At 43.3% G+C, this 25,051-nt stretch overlaps 1 long non-coding RNA gene across 2 annotated transcripts; it reads right to left on the bottom strand.

Annotated features, from left to right (window-relative positions):
• Positions 1–9,990: 9,990 nt before the first annotated feature.
• On the bottom strand, positions 9,991–13,281 carry LOC148871644 (uncharacterized). Of its 2 annotated transcripts, none has more exons than XR_016106837.1 (6): positions 13,183–13,281; positions 12,920–13,081; positions 12,624–12,797; positions 12,236–12,477; positions 11,966–12,133; positions 9,991–10,278 (listed from the first exon to the last, which is right to left on the bottom strand). It is a non-coding gene; the product is annotated as an uncharacterized LOC148871644 (long non-coding RNA). The 2 variants fall into 2 exon arrangements; XR_016106838.1 differs by having other exon boundaries at positions 11,966–12,113.
• Positions 13,282–25,051: the final 11,770 nt, after the last annotated feature.

Here is a 25,051-nt window from a genome sequence, read left to right as displayed (position 1 = left end):
TAGCAATAAATAAATAAATATTCACTTGTGATTGGTGCAAGACCGATCCAAACTCTCGAAATCCAAACCCGCACCATTGACAACCATAAATATTGGTCACGGATTGAATTAAATAAAAAATTATGGAGAATAATCTTTTTAATCTATTAAAAAAAGAAATTAATAAATTAATTTAGTAAAAAAAATTAAAAAATTTTCAATTATTATTGGGACAATACATGTATAGCATATCCGACACAAGAACTAATCCGTTGATAGTCTTAAAAAGGGAGAGAGAAAGAGAAATACTTTGTTCATAAATTAAATCACTAATTAGTTTAATTATTTATTTAAGTAAATAAATAAAATCTATGGATAATGATTTACTAACTTTTGGTAAAATAAATAAATATCCAAACTATCTAGATCTAAACACAATCCATTGACAACCCTAAATATGTAACTCGCAAAGAGGGAGAGATGGAGAGAGAGAGAGAGAGACAAAATTTCTTTATGAAGTAAATAATTTAGAAAAATCAATAAATATTTTTTTAACTTAATAGAATAACAATATAAATAATTAGGTGACAAAATGAGAGAGAAACAAATAATTTCCTCACCGTTCTTTGGTCTCTATATGAACGTCAGGCTCATGCTCATAATCTAGGCCCATAGTTCGATCTAGACTCAGACTTGGGCATAAATATGTTATATTGATATAAACGAAATCCCAATCCAACCTAGCCCGAATAGTTAATTTTGGATCCTGCTAATTCTTCTCCACCCTGCACTGCGCCATCTTCAGTGGGAGCAAATTTTGGATCCTTCCTTGGGCGTGAACACCTCCATTAAGAAATATTGTTTCTCTGTATCAGGTATTATCTCTCCCTACTTTTTGGTTCAGATCTGGTTCAGTTTATGGTTCAAGAATGATCCTTAAAAATATGATTTTCTAAATGGGGAATTCGATTCCCAGTTGAAGGGAGAGAAAAGTTTTTGAAATTCGCCCCCTTATTCCGCAATCTTTGGGCGTCCATGTGATGAATTTCCTATCCCTTCACTTAGCCCAGCCGTTAGGTTCAAAAAAGCAAAAACAAAAAAAAAACGTCCAATTTTCAAAGCACACATGTCTGAGCTGAGGCACAAGGCACATCAGGCACACCAGGCATGCGCCTTTTGAAAGGGTTGAACCTAGGACCTAGGTGAGGTGCATACCCTAAAATGCACCTCGCATGTGCGCCTGAGGCATGCCTTTTAAATCACTGGTATGTGCTATATATTACATTTTATATGATATTAAGTATAACACATAAATCTATAGAAGGATGGACAAGCCAAAAGGTCAATCAAGAGTCTCTTGTAATGGGTGGGATACCAATCAGCTAAACAATTGTAAGGCCAGAAATGCAGGACACTAAAGAAACATGTCCAAAAAATGATTGTGATAGTGTTAATGTTGAGATGGATGAGTGGATAAAACAAAAAAGGACAATGTCAGAGATGAAGTCGTTGAAAAGAACTAAAGTGTAGCTCTTATAGGTGATAAAAATGAAAAATAGTAGACTAAAATGGTTCATTCAAATGCACAGAAGACCATCTGCAGCACCCATAAGAAGTGATCTGTTACAAGTAGAAGGGACCCTTAGAGCTAGGGGCAGATCGAAAAGGACATGGGTTGTAGTAAGATATGATTTAAGCCCCCTAACTTAGCAATGGGTATGGCACTGAGCAGAATGGAAGGTGAGTATACTCGTGTATTATATTTAAAGTTTCTTTCCCTCTTCCCACATTACCCAAACAAAACAAAAATTGTAGGCCGGAACCCAGCCTAGGGTTCAGGTCAGGCAAAGGCACAGGTTCAGCCATGATCATCCCTAATTCAGGGTATCATGTAGATGGTTTCGTACTTCCCTTGATTACATCTCCATGGAGAGGCAGAGAAAACCCTTGCTAACTTAAAGAAACAAACAAAACAAGGCCAGAGAACTTAATTTCAGTATTGCAGAATTCTTCTAGTAAGTATACTGATTTCATTTCCTTTTCAAATATCTCCCAGAGTTTTTCTTTGGAAAAAAAAAAAAGGTATAACAGAAATATTTTAATTAATAAACTTCACTTGTAGATATCACAATAAGTCCCATTATTTATTGGGCTGTAAAACTTTTATGTTACCCTATATATAAAGCTTTAACTTACAGGAGACAGCAATCAGCCAAGTTGAATACAAGGGACATATACAGTTGGGTAACTCCTACATATATTTTTCATCTCTCGTAGGGAACTGCGATCCACCAGATTTAAATAACCTAACCATAGACAGTTTATTCGAGAGAAAATGTGATGAGAAACCAGAAATTTTATGCTTGGGGGAAAATGGAAGATAACAACAGATGTATTAAAAGGAAGGCTTTTATTTTTCTTTTTTCCCTACCTGTGATGCTTCATATTAGTTAATGTCTCTTCTCCTCATAGAAATCTCACAAGATTTTGGGAGTTCCTCTTCTCTTCTTTCTCTCTCAATATTTCACTCACTCTTTGTTTCTCTTTCTGGGTACCCACTTCAACATTCATTTTCCTTGGTAGTATTAGGAAGCATAGGAGACCTTTTATAAATGGGAAGGGTTTGTAATTTAACCATTTCACACACCTCTTACTAGAATAAACATCCCCCCCAACTAAATGAGGGATCACAGTTAAGTGTTGATTCAAAGTTGTCCTTCCCATCTAAAGAAGAGAGGGACTTGTGTAGCTCTCTAGTCTGCCCTTTTATTTAATAGGATATACTCAAGTGTACAAGTTGGGACCCGTGCAATGCACGGACCATGCCACGCAAAACTGAAGTAGAAAGAGCTTTATAACATTTCTAATTCAACCAACTCGATCCAACCCAAGTATTATATTTTTGAGTAATGTTTAGTTGTTCCAACCACAATCCAAATTGAAACCCTAGTGAGAATAGCTAATCTCGTATAGGGATCTCAGTGGGTCCACTTAAATGGTAAATTCAATTTGAATCACCCATAGATGGTCAAGTTAAAGTTTTGATAATTTGATTTGGCTGACCTGACCCATCGAGCAATGATAACCTTACACATAAAGGGTATTTTTGTAATTTGGTTTAACATCAAACCCCTAACCTTAAAGTTTATGATTTCTATCAATGTTTGTTTTAACCCAAATCTAGTGTAAGATTAGATTACAGACTTCAAACCCCTAACCTTAAATAATTTAAGTTAGTTATCAGTAATAATTTAATTATAATTACTATTATTTTAATCGCTGTAAAATTATTTTACAGAAATAAAAATAACAATAGTTATAATTTAAGTAATTCATTAAATATGGTAATTTAAAACTAAAGTACTTTTTCGGAAAGTTTAATAAATAATTAACTATAATTACTTATATTAAAAGTATTTTTTTAACATTAATTAATTAAGTAATAAATTATCAATTCTAACTAATTAATTGACTGTATTTAATTTTGAAATTGTACTTTTTATAATTATGATAAGATTTTTAATTAATTATTAATTTTTTACCTTACTTTTATTATTTGTCTTATTGCATTATATATTTTTCCCTTATTATTATTTTAGATATGTTTTACTCATCTTATTTCAATATTTAAATTTTAACTCAAACTTTCCTAAACTTTCTTCCAAAAAAGTTAACATAAACGTTAATATTTCAATACATTGATGAGAAATTAAGTGCATGTATTTTGCAAGGTGGATAGAGATAGAGATGGAAATAAATAGAAATTAGGTAGGGAGATGGTTTAGGAAAATTTTTAGGAGAGGAGATGATTTAGGTGATTGGAAACGTGAGAGAGAGAGATTTTAGGAAAACAGGGGTGCTGTATTGGCAAGTTGAGAGTGTTAAGGAATGGTATTTTAAGGAGCAAGGAGAAGCCTCAATTGGGTAAGGACATAAGGGAGAGGCCTTCTTTGTTTTAATATATACTAATAGATCCTAATAATATTGTCCCAATCCTTGTAAAGGAATCTAATTATTAAAAATTAATCATAAAGACAAATCTCAAGTTTTGATTCTCAATGCTAAACAGTAGACTTTGCAGTTGATAAATTTTGGCATAGTGTCGTAATTCTGAATATGTAGACTTTGCTTGTTCCCAGATTTCATTTGCAGTTTCAGCCCACATGAAATTCTTCCTTATTTGAGGTTGCATGGAAACCAAGAGCCAGGACATAACAATATTGTTCTCCTGATTCCATCTATCATATTCAACACTCCCAGAGGATGGTTCTTTTACCCCCCCATTAATATAATTTATTGTCCCCCTTGCAGTGATATATAATTTGATCCCTCTTGACCACTCCAGGTAATTTAAACCATCAAGAGGGACAACAGCCATAGGAAAGGATAGGTCACCCCCACCCATTCCATTCAGCATTGAGAAAACTCCAGATGTGGCTAAATCTTCACTGCCCATGATATCAGAATAAAAACGAAACAGCAACCAAAAGAGTACAGCCTTACAAGGCTATTGCAGAAATAGGTCATTCTGACCTCCGGTTTCACTGAGAGCAAAAAACAGAACACTGTTGTTGCAGTACAAGAACAGGTCCTTCTAACCTACAATTTCATTGAGAACAAACAAAAAACTGAACACTACTGTTGCAGTACTGAAACAAGTCCTTCTGACCTACGGTTTCACTGAAACAAGTCTGAACACTGTTGTTGCAATACAAGAACAGGTCTGTATGACCTACAATTTTTTTAGGAATCAAAACAAAAAACACTGCAGTTGCAGTACATCACTCTGTCTGAATGACCTAATCAGTAGGCCTGATAGCCAACCAGTCGAGGAGATCAACAGGGTAGCTGAACAGTCAATCAATAAGATAAATATTGAGCAGACAATCAATCTACTGAACAGACAATCAACAGTCCACAATACCAAGAAAAAAGAGTTGAATACAGTTACTTTGTTAAGCTACCCTGTTGAACAATCAGTAGGCCTAATAGCCAACCAAGAAAAAAGAGTTGAATACTGTTAATTTGTTAAGGAATACAGTCACTCAACAGTAGGGCAGCCGAACAGACAAGGATGATGGTACCTCTTTTAGTTTCAGATGATAGTCTCCCTGTAAACCAGAACTCCTTCTACAAACCTCAAACAATAGTCTCTTTACAGTCGAACAGACAAGAGGTGCAACTTCTGGGCTGGAAAATGAAAAGACCCTGTAACTTCTAGGTCGAATTGATTACACTAGATTAGAAGTTCAATTGGAGACAGCTCTGGGAGATGAAAAGTCACTATAACTTCTGGGTCGAACTGGATGCAACAGCAGTTTGCTTGACACCACCCTTTAGGCCTAGACGACTTGCTCTGATACCATGTTGAGCAAGAGCAAGAGAAGAGAGGAGAGGAGAAGAGAGAAGAGAGGTGAGTCGAGTGGACTGAAAGCCCTCCAGAATACAGGGGGCGAGTGAAAGCATTATTATTTATACTGGCCCAGTCGTACAATATAAACAGGAGAGAAATTACAACAGTACCCTTGTGGTACTAAACTTGAGCACACAAACAACTGTCAACAGAGGTGACCAGGCCTCATGTACTTTTTGTCTTCGAGAAGAAGAGTAAACTATTAGTCCCCACGAGCTGAAGAAATCTTCAACCTTAAAGTCAGCAAAGAGAATTAAAGTTTTCATCCAATGTGCCACCGTCTAGTGCATCTCCCCATTATCCCGCCTCTTCTTTTAGAGCAACTAAAAATATGAGAGCTAAACAATCTTTCCAAACTATCAGGGGAAAGCCATCTGCAAATCAAAAAGAGATGAAAACCACTCCCAAATAAAGATAGCAAAAGGATAGGATATTGGTCCCCATTTCTTTCTTCTCCCTCAATTCCTTTCTCCCCATTTATTTTTTATAAAACTATGGGATTACTTCCTCTTGACTAGGCTATTGGTCCTTATTATTGTATGGTCATTCTCGAAACAACCTAGGATGTTGGCAATATTCTCTTCAGTCTGCAAAAATAAGTCATGGTAACTCCTTGATTCCATCAACCTTTGGTGATTCAACAAAAGCAAGGTTTCGTATTATGTGCATTATGGGCCCTCAAAGATTTTAATTAACAGACAAGCAGTTCTGATCACAATTAAATGTGTTTTTGGAGGACCTTCGTGCATTTCTATAAATTTCAGGCTTATGCAAGGCATTATTGAAATTCCAAATTATTTTAAGGGTTTTATATTTAATTTAGTTTTTTTACTATTTATCATTATTTATCTGCAATTTTATTATGGGAATGTACTTGTCTAAGAAGACAATTGGTATAGGCTTTTCTTTTCAAGGGAACACGAACAAATGAAACTTATACTTTTATGGAAGTACTTTTTTATTGACTTTATGAAAGAAATATATTGATACAACCCTTATGTTCCTTGTATATCGATACAACGCTACGTGCTTGCACCCCTTTTAAACTAGCCTCAGCTAACTTACCCATTACAACATTTCTTTTACCATGCATTATTTAATTTAATCAATATTCATTCCCTACAGAGGGCGTCTTTAAAAACGAGGAAGGAAGAATCATTGTTGTCCCCTCGAGATCAAGGGATGTTGGAGATTTTTTTAGGGCTGAAATAATGACTATGATGGAAGGTTTTCAAAGGGCTAGAAAATTAACATTCAAAAGCTAGTAATTGAGGGGGACTCAAATTTAGTTCTTGAGTGGTTGAAGGAAGAGGAATGTGGATGGTGGTTCTATATTTATTAGGAAAGGAATACTTGGTTGTCTCGGGGAATGGAAATCAATGAGCAATGGGTGAAAAGAAAAGCTAATTCATTCTCTGATACGTTAGCAAAGTAGGGGGTGGAAAGGGATCATTTATTTTGGGCTGTATTGTAAGGGAGAGTTAAGAGAGTTTATCACTCCCTTTATCCCCTTTGTACATTTTCTTTTCTTTTTTTTTTGATAATTGAATTCCTCTTTGTACACTTTCTTTATTATTATAATAAATCAGTTTCTGTTGTTCATCAAAAAAAAGTATCTCTATTCAAAATCGAGCCCGAGGTTGTAGTCTCAAGGCACTAGAGATTAGATGTGAATCAGAAAGGTGAAATTTGTTGACCTTGGAAGAGAGTGCCTTTGTCAATTCAGAGAGGCTGGAAAGGGGGGAGAAGGGAGACGGGAAAGCAAATAATAGTGCAGGATTTGAGTTGGAATATGAAGATGAGACCAAAGGAAAGGAAGTGTCAAATGATGATAAATCCACTGAAGGTCAAGCTGAAGGTTGTTGAGGATGGTTTGCATTTTGAGGAAGTAAAGGTGGAGGTTGAGTGTGGACATAGGTTGAAAGAGCAAACATGAATAGGAGGAGAAGGAACAGAAGAATGGGATAAGTAGCAAGAAATCGCGTAACTTGTGAAATCATAATGTTGTGCATATGACAAAGGCCTTTTCAAAGTTGTTCCCCTTCCAATAAGGAGACAATAAGAAAGTAAAGTGAGTAGGATGGAATCTGGCTTTGGTGCAACCAGGTTGCAAGGAAATAATGAGGGTGTTGACGGAGGTTCAGGTGGGGTGTCTCTCCAGAAATTAGTGGATAGAGAGGTCTTAGTTGGGAAAAGCCTAGTTCTATGTTTCTGGGGTGGTGAGGAGTTTGCTAGAAGGGCATCTGAGGAGTTTGAAAGAAGAAAAGAAAAGTAGAGAAATTGAAGAATAAAATCCTTCAAGAAGGAAGAAAGGAATGGGATGAAGATGACTCACCCCATGAGGATATTCACACAGATGAAGATTGAAGTTCAGGTGGTTTGCAGAGAGGGGGTTTTCCTTTGGTTTAATTGTTGGGTGGGTGGCCTTTGTATTCATGGAAGTTCATAATTGGGTCTTTTTCTTTGTCCTTTGCTTGGAATTAATTAGGTAAATCTTTGCTATGGGGTTTTTCGATTTTATGGGCTCTCTGAGGGTGTTCTTTGCTGTTGATATCTTATCACCTTACCGTTGTACCTCTTTCCTTTTTATTTTTAATAAACTTTTTCCTAATTCTTCAAAAAAAAAAATCACCTAACAAAGTTTTCCTCTCAAACTAATTTTACCTTCCTATACCCATGTAAACAAGGCATTTTTTAAAATATTGAGTTTCAATTCATGCAAACATCGCCTTTTATATATATATTTGAGAATGGATTAGGCATATGGGCAATAGCTATTAAAAACTCCAAATTCTAGGAACTCCTATACATTAACTGTACGAAAAAAAAAAAAAAAAACAAAACAAAAGGTATTTCAAAAAAATGGAAGAAACACAAGTAAGGTGGACAAGGGCACTACAAAACTACCCCCACAGATTATCTGCAAAAAGAACACCTTCTAAGCAGTAGTCTTTGAACTTATTTAACACCATATAAGGAGGAGCTTAGAGAACAAAGGATTTTTTTTCAAGAGTAAATTTCATTAAAAAAGTAAACAAGGGATTACAATTAAAAGGTGATAAAACATCATCCAAAAGCAAAAACAATACTCCCACAACAGTAAACCGCAAAAGATAAAAAAAAAAATTACAGCACAAATCCAAGGTCAACACACAAAACCAAACTAAAACCATCTTCCAAGAACTAAACAAAGCAACACTAGCCCTGATCAAGATGAGAAAATCTCCAACCAACCCTCTTGAACACTTCAAACAACAGCATCTACCTCCTCTAAAAACCAACAGATCAAACTTCCACAACTCCTCCCATCAATCGCACTTAGTCCTCCACGTCTGAAATCCTGACCCTCTCCCTCATCCCATGCCTCTCCACCTTCCTCTATAGTGTTGCTCTTTCACTTCGCCTTTTCTTTTTCTCAAACTCTTTCAAAAGCCCTTCTAGCAAAAGCCTCACCACCCAAAAAGAACAGGCCTACAGATTTACCAACTTCAATATCCCTCTCCACTAGTTTCCTTAAGTCCACTCCACTCTTCCTTTTCCCACTATCTAAGTTCAAAACGCCATTAGTTATCAAAGATTTTCCCACATCCTCCTTTCCTTTCACCTCAAGGACTCCAATCTTCTTCAACTCCCCAACTTCAGAACTGTCATCAATATTAATTTGATCACTGGAGTTAATATCAATAAGAACCTTATGATTCGTAGCTCTAGAACCAACCTTCCTTGAAAAAACTCTCTTATATTTATTACTGGGTCCAATCCCAGCAAGTCCCTCTTTTAACCACGAAAAAACCTTAGTAACACGCACCAAATAAGATTTACTTAATCCTCTAGGATTCATTCCCAAATTGGCACCAATCCGTCCAATTAAAACTTCCTCAACTGGAAAACATTGGTGTTCCTTTGAAGAACAGTACTTCCCTCCACATCAAGGCACCCGATCCCTTCATTGCATGTGCTATCATCCCTTACCTACTTCAATGAAGCCCCTACCACTGATACTAGAGGATATTCCTAAGTACTTCATCCCTTTGCATCTTCTTATTATTAAAAACTCTTTGATTTTCTCTCTTGCCAAATGAATACTTTCGGTATAGAAGACAATATATCACTTTGCCATTTTTGGAGATCCCAAGAATTTACCAGCTATTTAAATCTTCCAAAGACTGGTTCTGGACAGCAATGATTTCAGAATTTTTAAAGTTAATTAAAGCAAATAACTTATTAGCATAAACTAAACCTTGATGCATTTGATGCTGTTACTACAAAGAGCTTGTCCTAATGTTGAGATTTAAACAAGTTGCAATTGAATATGCTCACTAATTGCACACTTTCTTTTGCTATATTTGTGCAAGGAGGAGGGAGAGGGCCTTTGAATTACTGATCAGAAAAGGAGGCCTATTCTAGAGGTCAAAGTATGGAAACTGGAAAGTGCTTACTGCCAAGTGATTTCAATTAACTCAATGAAACATTCAGCCTGGTTTTTGGTTTCTGGTTTCTGGTTTTTGGGATTCAAGCACCAAGTGGGAGGGAATAAAATTGAGTTATAAAGCATCTTTTAGTTCTAATTGCCAGATATAACTAAATGGGATTCCAAGTTTCAATGAATCAACAACCACTTGTTTCATATATCTCATATCCACATTGAGATAGTACACTACCATATTAAGTTTTCAAGATGCTGAGAAAGTCAAAGGTAGGTTATAGTGATTATGAACACACAAACAAAATAAAGAAAAGGGGAATCCATTAAGCCAATTTTAACTTACCTTCACATTAGATGATAAGTTTGTAACTATTCTCTTATAGCCAACTTTCTTCAGTTGAAGGTTCATCCATCTCAGTAAGATGTTCTAAGGTGGTTGATTCATTAGCTCCTCCACATCCTAATGATTTATGAACAAAATACAACATATGAGCTAAAAAGTAGCAAATAACATTTCATAAAAATCACAAATAAGTAGAAAACTTCTATAAAAAGGCTATTCCACATAATAGTTGTCAAGGCAATGCCTAGGTGACAAGGCGTCCTTGGAGGCTCACCTCGCCTAATCGCCAAGCCATTTTCTATAGTGTGTTAGACAAAACTTTTATGTTCTTAATTTTTTGAGGTTATAATTTTAAAATAGACATTTTTAAACTAAAATATTCATTTCGTGTGTTTATATACTAATTTCTTTTTATTATTTTCTTATTTGTTAGGGTTTTAATCATCACACATTGCTAAATGTTGTATTGAACCCTGAAAGACTTCAAAACCTGAACCTATAAGTAAGGAAGAACTTAAAATACTGTCTAATCAACACACTTACTTCTTTTTCTTAACTAATTTTGTGTGTCCATACTATATACCAATTTTCTTCTTCCACCTTTTCTTTTCTTCTTTTCCTATAACAAAAATAGGGGTTCAGCCCTTATATTTTTTGAAATTTCTTTTCTTCTTTTTTTCTCATGAATATGTTGGAATATGTTGATTTCCTATACTTTAACATGAAGTTTATACTTTTCTCATGAAAATTATGGATAATTATTAAGGAAATATGATTGTGGAACCTAGGGAACTACCCTATGATACATATTTTTTCTTGAAAAAAATCCATCGCCTAGGTGACTAGGCGACAAGGCGCCCTCTTGTTGCCCAGCCTCACCTTGGTGCCTTGAAAACTATGCTTACAATCATCAACTAACTGCACCAACTGAGGTGTTTTCTTCAAGTTGAGGTCCACCCATAGTTGTATCTAAGGTTAAAACATCAAAATATTTGTTTCAATTACAGAAAATATTATTTATATAATTTTCAGTTTGTATCAGCATCATGTGCTCAAAATAGAAAAATGGTTTTCAAATAATTACAATCTAGAATCAAGACTTAACACTCTAAAGTCTAAACAAAGCTCAAATTCCATTCATATAATAGTGACTTATAGATGACAACCAGAGCATTCCTTAATGATTTGAGATATCAACCCAAGTACTAGATGACAGTGAAAATAAAAACCACAGAAAATACTAATATTCGTACTGACCAGAAACTGCTAGCAAGTAAGGAGCACCCTACTAGCTTCCATAACTTAGTAGAGGGAAAAAATAAATTTAATCAAAATCAACAAGATGCAACAAAAATCCATCTCAAATATACATTGTTCATAGATTGCAATATGCCAACGTAATTATAGAGGAAGAAAATAACAAAAATCCAACCAAAGTCATCAGAAAGACCAAATAAAGAAAAAAGAATGTGCACTACAACAGCACCAAACATGTAACTTAACATTGTACTTAACAAGCATATGGTATCGACTATTGTACAAGCAAGGGCAGAATAATGAAATAAACATAGATAGCAAACTCCAATCTTGTTTGAAGTTTACAGGCTTTCTATCATGCACTTTTTCGATAATCTTCAGGGTTCATATGAAAAGAACCTAATAGAATATTAGGTTAATAGGTTTTACTTCTTTGTACTTTGGCATGGAACAGAATATTGAGAAAACTATCAAAAAACTAGTGACAGGACCAAAATATTCTTGAAAACTGAAAAGAACTAACAACTGAAACAACATGTATACTTACCCTTATATGAAGTCCTGCGTGCCAATATTGACTACTGTACACCCAATAGCCTTAGCAGAAATGAGGGATCGTGTAAGATTTTCATTCCTTTCCCAAGGGTTCAGCACCCTCTTTGTATTGATTGCTCGTTCATCGGTGGTCCCAGGGACTGCCACATTGATAAGTTTACTACATCAAGGAATATGCCTTCAGATTACAAAGCCCCAAAACCAAGAAAGAAAAACCATCTCCAAATTCAAATTAAAGCAAAGGGCTTAACAGGGAAATCACCATAGAAGAACGCCATCTTTTACAACCTCAAAGAGATCATTAGTGGAAGGATCTATAGGAAGGTATCTCTTCAAGAACTGATCTTCTGCTTGGTAATTGTTTATATGAGCAACATAGGACGTTTTCTCAGATCCACTGATGGTGTGAAGCAATGTCATCGTAGCAGCCTTCAGAAATGCAGTCGAATTCTTTGCTCGGCTACCAATTCCAGCATTAACATGCGATTGCAGTTTCAAATAGACCTGTAACGATATGATTTGCTCACTCTACTTAAAATCCTTAACCCCAGTACCAATTTCTCAACCCAAAACCATAAACTGCATAAAAAAAAATGAATTCAAATTCAACGGTTACGCATTCAAGCTGCAGATCCTATAAAAGTACTCACCCGAAGGAAGACTTAAAAATCCTATACCTCCTCGTCCATGTCCCGATACTATTCAAGCAAACACGCAGCCCTCTCTTCCTCAGTCAAAGACTCTCCAACGGTTTTCAGCTTCGGCGTCCTGGAAGGCAAGTGTCTAATTGTCACTCGCCCGAGCTCCCTCCTCATTGAGAGGAGCTGCAGAAACCAGTCGCCAACGTTGCAGGTTCAAATGCAAGACCAAGAAAACAGACAAAACATCGAAGTAACCCACAAACAAGAAAGCTACTTGGGTTTTAGGGTTTTTGAGGATTACTCACACAGGAATTCAAGCTGCGAAGCTCCACCTGAGTGAACTGGCTCTGGAGCCATGGATCGCCCCATTCGCAGGTAAGTCTGAGGAAATCGAGTGGTTTTGTTCTCTATTTTCTCTTTTCTAGAAGCATGATATCGACCTCTTCTCCGAATGGAAAACACCAACTCTTTTAAAAGACAGGGCAAAATCAATTGATAGGGATTTAGACCGTTACAAAATCAATTTAAAAGACAGGGCAAAGCGTAACAAAGGTTGCAGAATAACTACCACGATTCTTACAACGCTATGTTTAAAATTCTAACAGAAAGAAATCGAGCGGTGGTGGCCTTCGGCAATTACCACGTCCTTCACCTCCATCCAAAGCAGCCGGACAGAAATACTTATCAAGACGGGACAGAAAAAGAGAGAATTTTTAGAACGTCTGAAGCCTGTTGATGGGTCGGGTTCGGGCTAGCTTTTGTCAAAATTCTAATGGACCCGGCCGAAAGTCCAAGCCGAGATAGTGTAAAGTTGGGTTCCAAGCCTGGATTATGAAAGTCCACGTTCTGTGCACCTGTGGGTTCACGGGATATTTGAACCCGCCAATCAGAAGCGACCACATCGGCATTTCGAAAAAAAAAACACTAATATTTACGGGTGCTCAGCTGTTAGCTGAACAAATCCGATTCAACCACCCACGAAAAGACTATGGATTTTATTTCGAGAGGGGTAGTTTGGATATTTCTTGACAATAAAACTCAGAGAAGGTCTATTGCACATGCTAATACTTCACTACTTCCCATTCATACCAGGAGCAGATCTCATAGACTACCCTCAACGGTAGACCCAACAGACGGTCTGGCGTCTTTGGAACTATCCACGTTAAGGTGGGGACTGGGGAAGCCCACACTACCCGATCGAAGGTCTTCACTCTTCAAAGATACCGGTCCGGTTCGATTTGATCGGTCCAGTATAACCCGATTAAACAAAAGAACTGAAAGTGTCAGTTGGACCAGTCTGGTCTTGCCCACTGGTCAAGCAAGTACAATGTTGGCACTTTCTACACCCACGAGGAGGCTCAGCTTAGCAAATTGACGATCTGGTCCAGCCAGGTTTTCGAAAAAGAATGATTTTGTGTTTCGGTGTAATTAAAGTGCACTTTTATCAGTATCCGATTATCTGTCCAAAAAATCCGGATTATCCAACGGTAACGTAATCATGCAATAATATGGGGAGCTCTTCTTTTTTCTTTGGAACAATGAGAAATTAGAAGAAAAAAAAAACGCACATGATCGACGTGTATGGACGTCATGTGGTCTCAAATTTGGGTCTATACGAGATTTCTTGTACATTATTGATGGAGCACGATCCGGCTGGTCTTAGCTGTCCGCTGCCTTGCTTTCGAACGAGCTAGTCGGGATCCTGAAACGGGAGAGATGGGAAAACTCCAGGGGGAACCCAATGTATAGGCTCCGAAGCTCAAGTTAGAATCTTTCAAAAGCAAGGTAATACCAGATAGCGCAAGGTTTTTGCATACCTCTCTTATCGGGGGGGCAGGGGGCTCTTATAGTCGCTTCGCGTACTCGCCCCGAGGCCCTTGTCAGATCGGGTATGATTACTCTGGCGTTTGTCAACTCGGCTGTCGTCCCTTCTGCCGAGACAGAACCGTCACTGCCTAACCGTCACTGCCTGACCGTCCAACTGGAGATGGCGGCGTCAGTGGCGGTGGCAGGTGGCCGTTTAGAGTGCTGCTGCCAAACGTCAGATCCCAAGTCAGTCAGGCGTGGCGCCCTCAGGCACGGAAATCCCTGGTGCTAGGCATGGTACGACTTGTTTGGCTTTGGTGCCTAGAAGATGATGTGAAGTGCTGAGCGAGGCGGTCTTGAGCTCGGAGGTATCCCGAACTGTAACAAGGTGGGTCAGTTTGGCGAAGTCTGTCCCGAGCTGTAACAAGGTGGCAGTTCGGCGAAGTATACCCCGAGCTGTTGCAAGGTGGTAGTTCGGCGAAGTCTATCCCGAGCTGTTACAAGGCGCAGTTTGGCGAAGTCTACCCCGAGCTGTTATAAGGCGCAGTTCGGCGAAGTCTACCCCGAGTTGTTACAAGGCGGTCAGTTCGGCGAAGTCTACCCCGAGCTGTTACAAGGCGGTCAGTTCGGCGAAGTCTACCCCGAGCTGTTACAAGGCGGTCAGTTCGGCGAAGTCTACCCCGAGCTGTTACAAGGCACAGTTGGGCGAAGTCTACCCCGAGCTGTTACAAGGTGGGTTAGTTCGGCGGAGTGTGCCCTTGTTGCCGCCTAGGCTTGACCCCTTTTGTCGAGCTGTCGTTTCTGCCACGTGTCTCATAATAAAGAGGTCGGGCCAAATTTTCCTTCATCAATTGCCCCCCACTCCTTGCGCCGAGGGCCTTGCCATGGTGTGGGGAGTTTTCACGAGGTGGTGGTAGATTTGTCCCGTCCTTCAAACCTTCACTGTACGAGACGCTTTTGCTAGGGTTTTTTCGGTTTTCGAGAAGGCTGGAAACGTGCCTTACTCAAAAACGCTGGTGGTTGTGACCGTGCGTTTTAAATTTCAAACCAACTCGCGCCGCTGGGACGTGACAGCGGGTCATTTCAAAAAGGCACGCCACTGCTGTACGTACGCTGTCGACTGTCAGGGAGACGTGCGGCGCGTCAGATTCAAAAAGACACGTGTCGAAGCGACGTCGGTTTCAAAAAGACGTGCTGACGTTCCGCTTTTTTCGGAAAGACGTGCGCCAATCACGTCTCGACCTTAAGGGTTGCAAGGTTGGTAAGAACGTGGGCCGTCGAGTCGTCTTCAGTCTGCACGGTCGATTCTTGGTTACTGTAGCTATAAATAGTGGGGGACCCCGGTTGGTTTGTCACTTCTGCGGTTGTCTATCGAGTTCGCGTCCAACCTTCCAACTCGCGTCTTTCTTCCAGCTCGCGTCGAGGCTGGTTATACAGCCTTCACGGTTCTTTAACTTGTTCTTCAAACTTTCCGGTGAGTACTTTCTTGAATCTATCTTTTCCCCAATGTCTAGCTTTGATAGCTCAGACGATTCTTCGAGTAGGGCCGACGTAGGTTCCACCAACCGAGCCGTGTCCCCAGACTACCTCAGTGACCCCGAGGTGGAGCTTGAAGACTATGAACTAGCGGGCCGAGTTGCTTCGGGCAGTTTGGCGTCTACCTCCCGCCGAGGTCGGATGCTAGACAGGTTTGGTCCTTCGACCATGACGCCTGAGGGGCTCCAATCCATACTTCTGTCCTACAATCTTCCCGGGGGGTACACCTATTTCATTCCTTCAGGTAGCTTTCCTTGGGAACACGGTCCCGACGAGATCGTGATTTTTCCAGAGCAGCTTGCCGCAGGGTTGCGACTTCCTTTCCATCCCCTCCTCGTCGACTCCTCGTCAAAGTCATAAACCACTTCAGTGTCACCATTGGCCAGCTTCATCCGAACTCTATTCGGAACCTGGTGGGGACGATATCCCTTTTTTGCGAGCAGAATTTCCCCTTGGACTTGGAGATATTCTCCTCTATCTTGATGCTCAAGAGACAGGCGGGTCCTCTTCCTGGGGTGAGACGGGCGTATTACCTTACTCCTCGCCAGGGTTTTAAGCTTCTGCACGATCTCCCTAACAAGGTCCCGGCGTGGAAGCGGGACTATTTCGGCATGCGAAGTGCACAAGGATGGCCCTTTCAGACCGGGTGGGGTGAGGCCGCTCCCAACTCGGGCGTAACTCTTGATAAATAGACGGTGAAGGGTCTCCGGTAGTGGGCACAGCAAGGCTTAAAGTGCCACCACTACTTAACGGAGGCTAAGCTTTTTGCAGCCGGCCTGAGTTCGGGTAGGTTTCTGGCTATGCGGTTTCTTGCATGCTCTGTTCCTTCATTTTTTTTGATGTCGAACTCGTTCTGCAGGAGTGATGGATGCAAAGAGAACTCGCGGCGGGCGTTTGTTCCAAGGTATGAAGAGGAGGAAGCGGGTCGCCAAGCGAACTCGTACCGAGCTGCCCCTGGATGAGGAGCCCCAAGCCCCAGACCATACGACAGAGGATCTGCCCAGGGAGCCCGAAGTGACTCCACCGGTGCACGAGACTGCCGGGGCGTCTTTCGCTGAAACCACTCATACGAGCGCTCCTGCGTACTCAAGTGCTCCTCACTCCGGGTTTGCTCATACGCGGGCTGGGCCCTCAGGCTCGGGAGCTCAAGGGGAGTTTAGGAGCGTGTTGATGCCGAACTACGCTCTTCAAAAGAGTAGGGATGCTACTTTCCCCGAGGAGGTCGCGGCGTGGATCGATCTTCCCTTGAATCAGGTCGCTTGCCGCGCCGTAACACATGCCATGGTGGTAAGTGAGATGCCGTCTTTTTTATTCTGTTGCTTCTGCTGTTATTTGCTCACTTGTTTCTTTTGGTAGGTGAATTCTTCAATTCATGCCTTGGCTGCCCAAGTGGAGAGGAGCTCACGACAGGCGCGAGCTACTGAGGCTACTGCTCATGCGGCTGAAGAGGCCTTCCGTGCTGCAGAGGCAAATACCCGGGCTACTGAGGCGGCTGCTTACGCTGCTGAAAAGGCTGCTCGCGTCGTGATGGCCAGACAGGCGAGGTCTCAGCGTGACGCCGAGGCCATGGCGGTAGTTGTCAAGCACATGGCGGACTTAAAGTTGGATTTGCAGCATCAAGTCAAGTATCTTCAGGAGGACATTAGGGAGAGAACACAGATTTTCTCCCAAGGCACTGAAGATGCCAAAAAGAAGGCAGTTGAAGACTATATTGCCTCCCCGCGTTTTGACGATCTGATGGTGGACTCTTACAGGAGGGGTTTCAAGTTGAGCCGGTGGATGATCCGGAATACATACTCCGACCTCGATGTAAGTGCCATAACCACTTCGCGCATAACTCAGGAGATGGCCAATGCTGCCGATGGCGAGCCAGACTCTGAAGGAGAGGCAGGGCCTTCGGGTGTTGTTGAAGTGCCTTCCGATGGCGAAGAAGTTGCTCCGGGCATGTAGTTTTTTTTTTTTTGCCAATGTACTGTTTCTTGCAATGGAGTGTCTTTTTCCCCTTGCTCATCTTCCCCGAGCTGTTTCTTTGCCGGGTTTTTAGATTTTCGTGGTCTTTTATACCACGAACTGATTTTTTGCCGAGCTGATAATGTGCTGAAGTTCCTCGGCTTGCCTTGTGGCACGGCCTGACTTTGTCCACTTCGCTAGGTGGTTTATAGGTAGTATCGCCTCAAGTTCACGATGTTCCACGTTCTGGGTACTCGTTTGCCTTCCAAGATTTCGAGTTCATATGCGCCCCCGAGCGCTGTTTTTACTTTATAGGGACCTTCCCAATTAGGTCCAAGCTTGCCGACGCCGGGTTCGGGCACCATAATTTTCTGGAGGACCAGGTCGCCGACTCGGAAGCTTCGTCGCTTTACTCTGCTATTGTAGTAGTAGGCTACTTGGCGCTGCACCCTTTTGGCGTGTACGACCGTCGGTATAACCGTTCGTCTATTATGACATATTTGGCCGCCTGGCGCTGCACCCTTTTGGCGGCATTGCATTCTACAGGGAGGGTTCCGTCTATCAGGAAGCTCACGAGTGGATCGATCCAGCTCGGCTCTACTTCTAAGATGGGAGCGACCTCCTCTGTCCCCCCGAGAATACTAGGCCGAGGTAAGTCCTCTATGTACACGGTTCTCATATTGTTGTGACTCGTGCTGGCTAACCGGGACAGGGCGTCGGCCTCCGTGTTTTCGGACCTCGGGATTTGCCTAATGATGTGTGACCGGAAGTTGAGCAGGGCTTCTTTTACTTTGGCCAAATATGCGATCATGGAGAGATCGCATGCTTCGTACTCGCCGGTAACTTGGTTTACCACGAGCTAAGAATCACTGCAGATGACCAAGTGTTTTGCCTTTAACTTTCGCGCTAGGTCCAGCCCGACGATTAGTGCTTCGTACTCTGCCTCATTGTTGGATGCCGCGAACTCAAAGTGTAGCGCGTACTCTACTTTTGTGCCGCTCGGGCCGCACAAGACTATTCCAGCTCCGCTGCCCTGCCGGTTCGAGGAACCATCCACGTGAAGGATCCAGGGCTCCTCATTCCAATTCGCTCTTCGCCTGATCAGGAGAGATGCCACACTGGATGCTACTTCACGGGGTTCGAACTCTATGGGCTCAGGAGCTCCGGGTTCGCCACAAATGGGGACCTCGGGCTCGACCTGCGGGGCTTCGTGGCTGAAAGTGCACTCGGCGATAAAATCTGCCAGAGCTTGGGCCTTGATAGCGGTTCTCGGTTTGTACTGGAGATCGTACTCGCTGAGTTCGATGGCCCATTTCGTCAGTCGACTGGAGACTTCGGGTTTGAGTAAAACTTGTCTGAGAGGCTTGTCAGTTAGGACGATGACTGTATGAGCCTGGAAGTACGGGCGGAGTTTCCAAGATGCTATTACTAGGGCGTATGCTAGTTTTTCTATCTCCGGGTACCTTGCCTCTGCTCCCTGCAAAATCTTACTAACATAATATATGGGTCGTTGGACCCGGTCTGTTTCCTTTATTAGTACCGAACTGACCGCCTCGTCGCTCGCCGAGAGGTACAGTTGTAAGACCTCGCCCACCTCGGGCCGGGCTAAGGTTGGTATACTAGCGAGGTAACCTTTTAGTTCATCGAACGCGAACTGGCAGTCCTGGGTCCATTCGAACCCTTTGCCTTTGACTGCCTTGAAGAAGGGTAGGCAGCGGTCTGCTGACTTGGATAAGAAGCGGCTTAGAGCGGCTATGCGGCCGTTTAGCCTCTGGACCTCTTTTACTTTCTGAGGTGGTTTCATATCTAGAACGGCTTTTACTTTGTCTGGGTTGGCCTCAATACCGCGCCGATTGACAATATAGCCTAGGAACTTGCCCGAGGTGACGCCGAAGACACACTTGTTGGGATTCAACTTCATGCTAAAGTGTCGTAGGATTTGGAAAACAGAATCTAAGTCTTGTATTAACTCTTGTGAAAACTGAGTTTTGACGACCATGTCGTCTACATAGCACTCTATCTTCGTACCCGAAACAGCTTATTTACAAGTCTTTGGAAAGTCGCCCCGGCGTTTTTTAGTCCGAAGGGCATGACTTTGTAGCAGTACAGGCCAAACTCGGTAATGAAGCTGGTTTTTTCCTCGTCGGATGGGTCCATCCTAACTTGGTTGTAGCCCAAGTAGGCGTCCAGGAAGCTTAGCAACTCGTTTCCCGAGGTCGCGTCCACTAGGCGGTCAATTCTGGGGAGGGGGAAGCAGTCTTTCGGGCAAGCTCGGTTCAGGTCGGTATAGTCGACGCACATGCGCCACTTGCCGTTTGCCTTTTCTACCAACACCGGGTTGGCCACCCAGCTCGGGTAGTGGACTTCCCTTATGAAGTTTGTTGCGAGGAGCTTCTCAACCTCCTCGTCGACCGCTCTCCAGCGTTTTGGGGCTAAGTTGCGTTTCTTCTGTCTAACGGGTCTGACTACAGGGTCAGTATTAAGCTTGTGAGTTATCAGTCCGGGGCTAATGCCGGGCATGTCGGCCGCGGACCAGGCAAAAATATCTAAATTTTGGAGTAAAAAACTTACCAGTTCGGCTCGTAGGGGATCTTCAATGGAAGCTCCAATGCTTAGTGTGCGAGCTGGGTCCGTAGCTAAAGCCTGGATTGCGACTGTTTCCTCCGTGGGCGAAGCTCGCTCCTCACCTTGCTCCACCGGCCGCTCCAGCTCGAGGTCGTCGGCCGTCTTGGTTTTTCCCTTTAGGGCGGCAATGTAGCACTTGTGGGACTCGAGCTGGTCGCCCCGCGCTACCCCTATACCGAAGTCCGTAGGGAACTTCATGGCCAAATAGTAGGTGGAGACCGCCGCCCGTAGGACATGCATGATCGGCCGCCCTATTATGGCATTGTATGGGAAGGGGGTCGTGACTACCAGGAAATCATGGTTGAGTCTGACCGCACAAGGCCATGTGCCGACTTCCACAGGGATAGTTATTTTCCCGAGGGGCCTAACTTCCTCTCCGCTGAAACCTACCAGGGGAGTGTTCGCGGGCTTCAGCTCGCTCCTCTTTAACTGCAGCTGGTCAAATGCCAATTTGAAGAGGATGTCCGCTGAGCTGCCCGAATCTACGAGCACGCGCCTGACCTTGAAATCGCTAATCCTTAGCTTAATGACAAGCGCGTCATCATGGGGGTAGTGGACTCCTCGCGCGTCGTCCTCCGTGAAAAAGATTGGCTCTTCGGTCTTTGGCCTCTTCGGGGGGTTCCTTTCTTCGAGGGCCACTTCGCGAACTGAAGTCCGGGCTGCTGCCGAGGTACACCCCGCTACTACGGATCCTCCCACTATTACATGGATGGTTCCCCGAACTGGCATCTCTTCCGGAGGCTGCTTCTGCAACGGTTCGACAGGTCTGTTGCTAGACTCGGGTGCATCCTTTTCTTGCTCCCCTTGCCGACCTGCTTTATTGTTATTGTGCTGTACGAAATTTCTCAAGTATCCGCGACGGATGAGTCCCTCTATCTCGTCGCGGAGGTTATTACACTGTTCGGTGCTATGACCATGGTCTCGATGGAAACTACAATACAAATTCTTGTTTCTATCGTTCGGATTTCCCTTCAAGCGAGGTGGCCACTTAACGTACGGAGCGTCTTTGATCATCATTAAGATCTCTGTCCGCCTCGTGTTCAACGGCGTGTAGTCCGTCCGAACTGCTAAGGGGGCCTGGAAGGACTGGTTCGGCTTCGGCTCCCGGGTCGGGTTTTTTCTACTCACCGGGTTGGAGAGCTCGCCTTCTCTCTTTCTTTTCTCGTTCCCGCCTTCGGTTCGTTGGTTGATCTCTTCCTCCGTCCTCATGAACTTATCCGCGAGTTTGAGGAATTCGGCCACGGTCGCGGGCTGGTTGGCCACCATGTGCCATTTGAACTCTTTGTGCGTCACCCCTCTTTTGGCCGCCGCGAGCTGCACTGCGGGGTCCAACCGTGGTATTTGCAAGCATGCCTCGTTAAACCGCTTGATGTAGCCCCGAATAGACTCTCCTTCTCTTTGGACCACTCCGAAGATGCTTTCCTCTGTTCTGGGGCACCGTCGGCTGGTGACGAAGTGCGTGGTGAAGACTTGCACGAACTGGGCCCAGCACTTTATCGACCCGGGGGCCAGGTTCCTGTACCAAGTGCGGGCTACCCCCCTGAGGGTGGTGGTAAAGGCCACGCACATGCACGATTTGCTAGCCCTGGCGAGGTGCATTTGCGACTGAAAGGCGTCAACGTGGTCGTTGGGGTCGAAGGACCCGTCGTATTTGTCCAGAGGTGGGAGTTTGAAGTCTCTGGGTAAGGGGACCGCCAGGAGTTCCGATGCGAGGGGGGAAGGAACGGAGAGGGCCGGGGTAGCTCCTACCTCGTCCGAGCTCGTGGCTTTGCCTCTGACTTCCGAAAAGGCGCGGGTGGCGGTCTGGCGGCTTCGCCGGCGCCTTCGCCGTTGAGCGGGCCTTGTGCTGGCGCTGCTGGCCTCCGTGTTACCGACCTCGATGGGCCCGAAGTGCTGGTAGTCCGCCGCCAGGGCGCTGAATCGATTTTCGGTGAGCGGGAGCTCGGGCTTGGAGCGCCGGGGTGCCGACCTCGCGGGCGAGGTTCCCGACCCACCCGCGGGTTGCGAGGCGGGGATGACATTTCTCTCTCTTCGGCCTAGGGACGAGGCCTGGCTGTTGGGGTGGTTTTGGGGCCGGGAGGCCTTCGCCTGGCGGGGGCGCCCATCCTGCGGGGAGGCCTTGACCGGCCTCGGAGCGGGGTGGCGAGGTGGAAGTAGTGGTTGGTTCAGTGGTAGTTGGGGGAACTGCTGTTGGTAGTGATACTGGGAGATGTTGTGCAGCACTTGGTGCTGGTGAAGCTGGTGTTGCTGGAACTGTTGCATTTGGGCTTGCATTGCCCGCATGCACTGCACCAGGTCCTCCAACCGGTCTTGGCTAGCTGCCAGGGGGACGGCAGTTGGTTCAGTGAAAGTTGTCTCAATGGGGAGATGAAAGGGGACGTTTGTGGTAGGAGGGTTTACGGGTGCCACTGCTTGTGGCGTGTTCAGGATGGGGATCCCATCCGCCGAAATGGGGATGGTGAACTGTCCAACGCACACTACGGAGACCTGAAGTTGCTCCCTGGTGGCGTTTGTCTCCGTGCCGCGTCCGGTGTTGCTGGAGGAGGCCATGAGTATCGGGATTTTTAAAGAAGAAAGGGGGTATCGAAGTTTGGAGGGAGGCTTTTTGAAGCGTTTCTCACAGACGGTGCCAATTGATGGAGCGCGATCCGGCTGGTCTTAGCTGTCCGCCGCCTTGCTTTCGAACAAGGTAGTCGGGATCCTGAAACGGGAGAGATGGGAAAGCTTCGGGGGGAACCCGGTGTATAGGCTCCGAAGCTCAAGTTAGAATCTTTCAAAAGCAAGGTAATACCAGATAGCGCAAGGTTTTTGCATACCTCTCTTATCGGGGGGGCAGGGGGCTCTTATAGTCGCTTCGCGTACTCGCCCCGAGGCCCTTGTCAGATCGGGTATGATTACTCTGGCGTTTGTCAACTCGACTGTCGTCCCTTCTGCCGAGACAGAACCGTCACTGCCTAACCGTCACTGCCTGACCGTCCAACTGGAGATGGTGGCGTCAGTGGCGGTGGCAGGTGGCCGTTTAGAGTGCTGCTGCCAAACGTCAGATCCCAAGTCAGTCAGGCGTGGCGCCCTCGGGCACGGAAATCCCTGGTGCCAGGCATGGTACGACTTGTTTGGCTTTGGTGCCTAGAAGATGATGTGAAGTGCTGAGCGAGGAGGTCTTGAGCTCGGAGGTATCCCGAACTGTAACAAGGTGGGTCAGTTCGGCGAAGTCTGTCCCGAGCTGTAACAAGGTGGCAGTTCGGCGAAGTATACCCCGAGCTGTTACAAGGCGCAGTTGGGCGAAGTCTACCCCGAGCTGTTACAAGGTGGGTTAGTTCGGTGGAGTGTGCCCTTGTTGCCGCCTAGGCTTGACCCCTTTTGCCGAGCTGTCGTTTCTGCCACGTGTCTCATAATAAAGAGGTCGGGCCAAATTTTCCTTCATCAATTATGCTTCATGACTTTCGTTTTTTTTTGCATAAATGCTTCATGACTTAATTCATCAATGCTTGCGCCATCCGAATGAACCGGTAACTGTGCATAATTTCATTAATAGTTAAAAAAATTATCATTTCAGTATTTTTATCTAAACCCATTATAAAAATATAAATAACTAAAGTATTGTGTGTTTGTAGATTTAAATTTTTTATTTTCATTTTCATTGTTAATACATGTCTATTAGTGTTTAATATGATAAATGTATGGTATTGGATATGTGCACAATTTTTTGTATTTTTTGTTCTTTTATTTTTATCAATTTGTTGAGATTTTATTGTATAATAATGACATCATTTGTTAACCATTTGATTTGAAGGAAAAAATATCTCATTTTTGTGCAACTTTAAAATTTTTATTATATTTTTGTAATTTATTTTAAAAAAAAATAGTTCTTGTTTATAACACTTATCTTTTGTTTAATGTGATAAATTTTTATATTTTAATAGTTATTATTTAAATATGACACCATTGGTTGACCCATTTTAACCAAATAGTTGAATCATTAGGGGTGCAAGTTGGGTGGGTTTGGGTTGGATTTAAATTCAACGCAAGCCCAACCCCTAAGAATTAGCTATAAGGCCTGAGCCCAAGCCTAATTTGTCAAACCCAAATCCAATCAGATTGGAAGTTGATGCACTTAGGTTGGGCTTAAGCCAAGACCAAACTCATGTTGCTAAATCAGCCCATACTATGAATAGGAAAGGTCAAGGCACTCACACATGTATATGAATAGGAAATGAGCAAAAATGCAGTTGATCCATCTCTTACAACTCAAATCCATCATTTGTTGGACTGTATCGTCCATTTGTTCGTATAAATACCCCAAGAATATAGATGCCAATGGAAGTTGATGACCGTTGGCAGGGAGCATGGCAAGCGAAACCAATGTCGTGCACAAGCCGTAATCGAGCAACTCGGGGAAGAGAAAACGGGATGCAATGTACAAAATAAAAGCAGCGAGATGGCATTAGCTATCTGCCCCCTGTACCATCACATCCCCCCTACCATGGGTCTCAAACCAATACTCCACCCATGCCTCGAGT

The sequence above is a fragment of the Nelumbo lutea genome, chromosome 2 (assembly GCF_056320005.1).
Source record: "Nelumbo lutea isolate HS-2025 chromosome 2, American lotus-T2T, whole genome shotgun sequence".
NCBI lineage: Eukaryota > Viridiplantae > Streptophyta > Magnoliopsida > Proteales > Nelumbonaceae > Nelumbo > Nelumbo lutea.
This window is presented reverse-complemented; position numbering and strand designations above follow the sequence as displayed.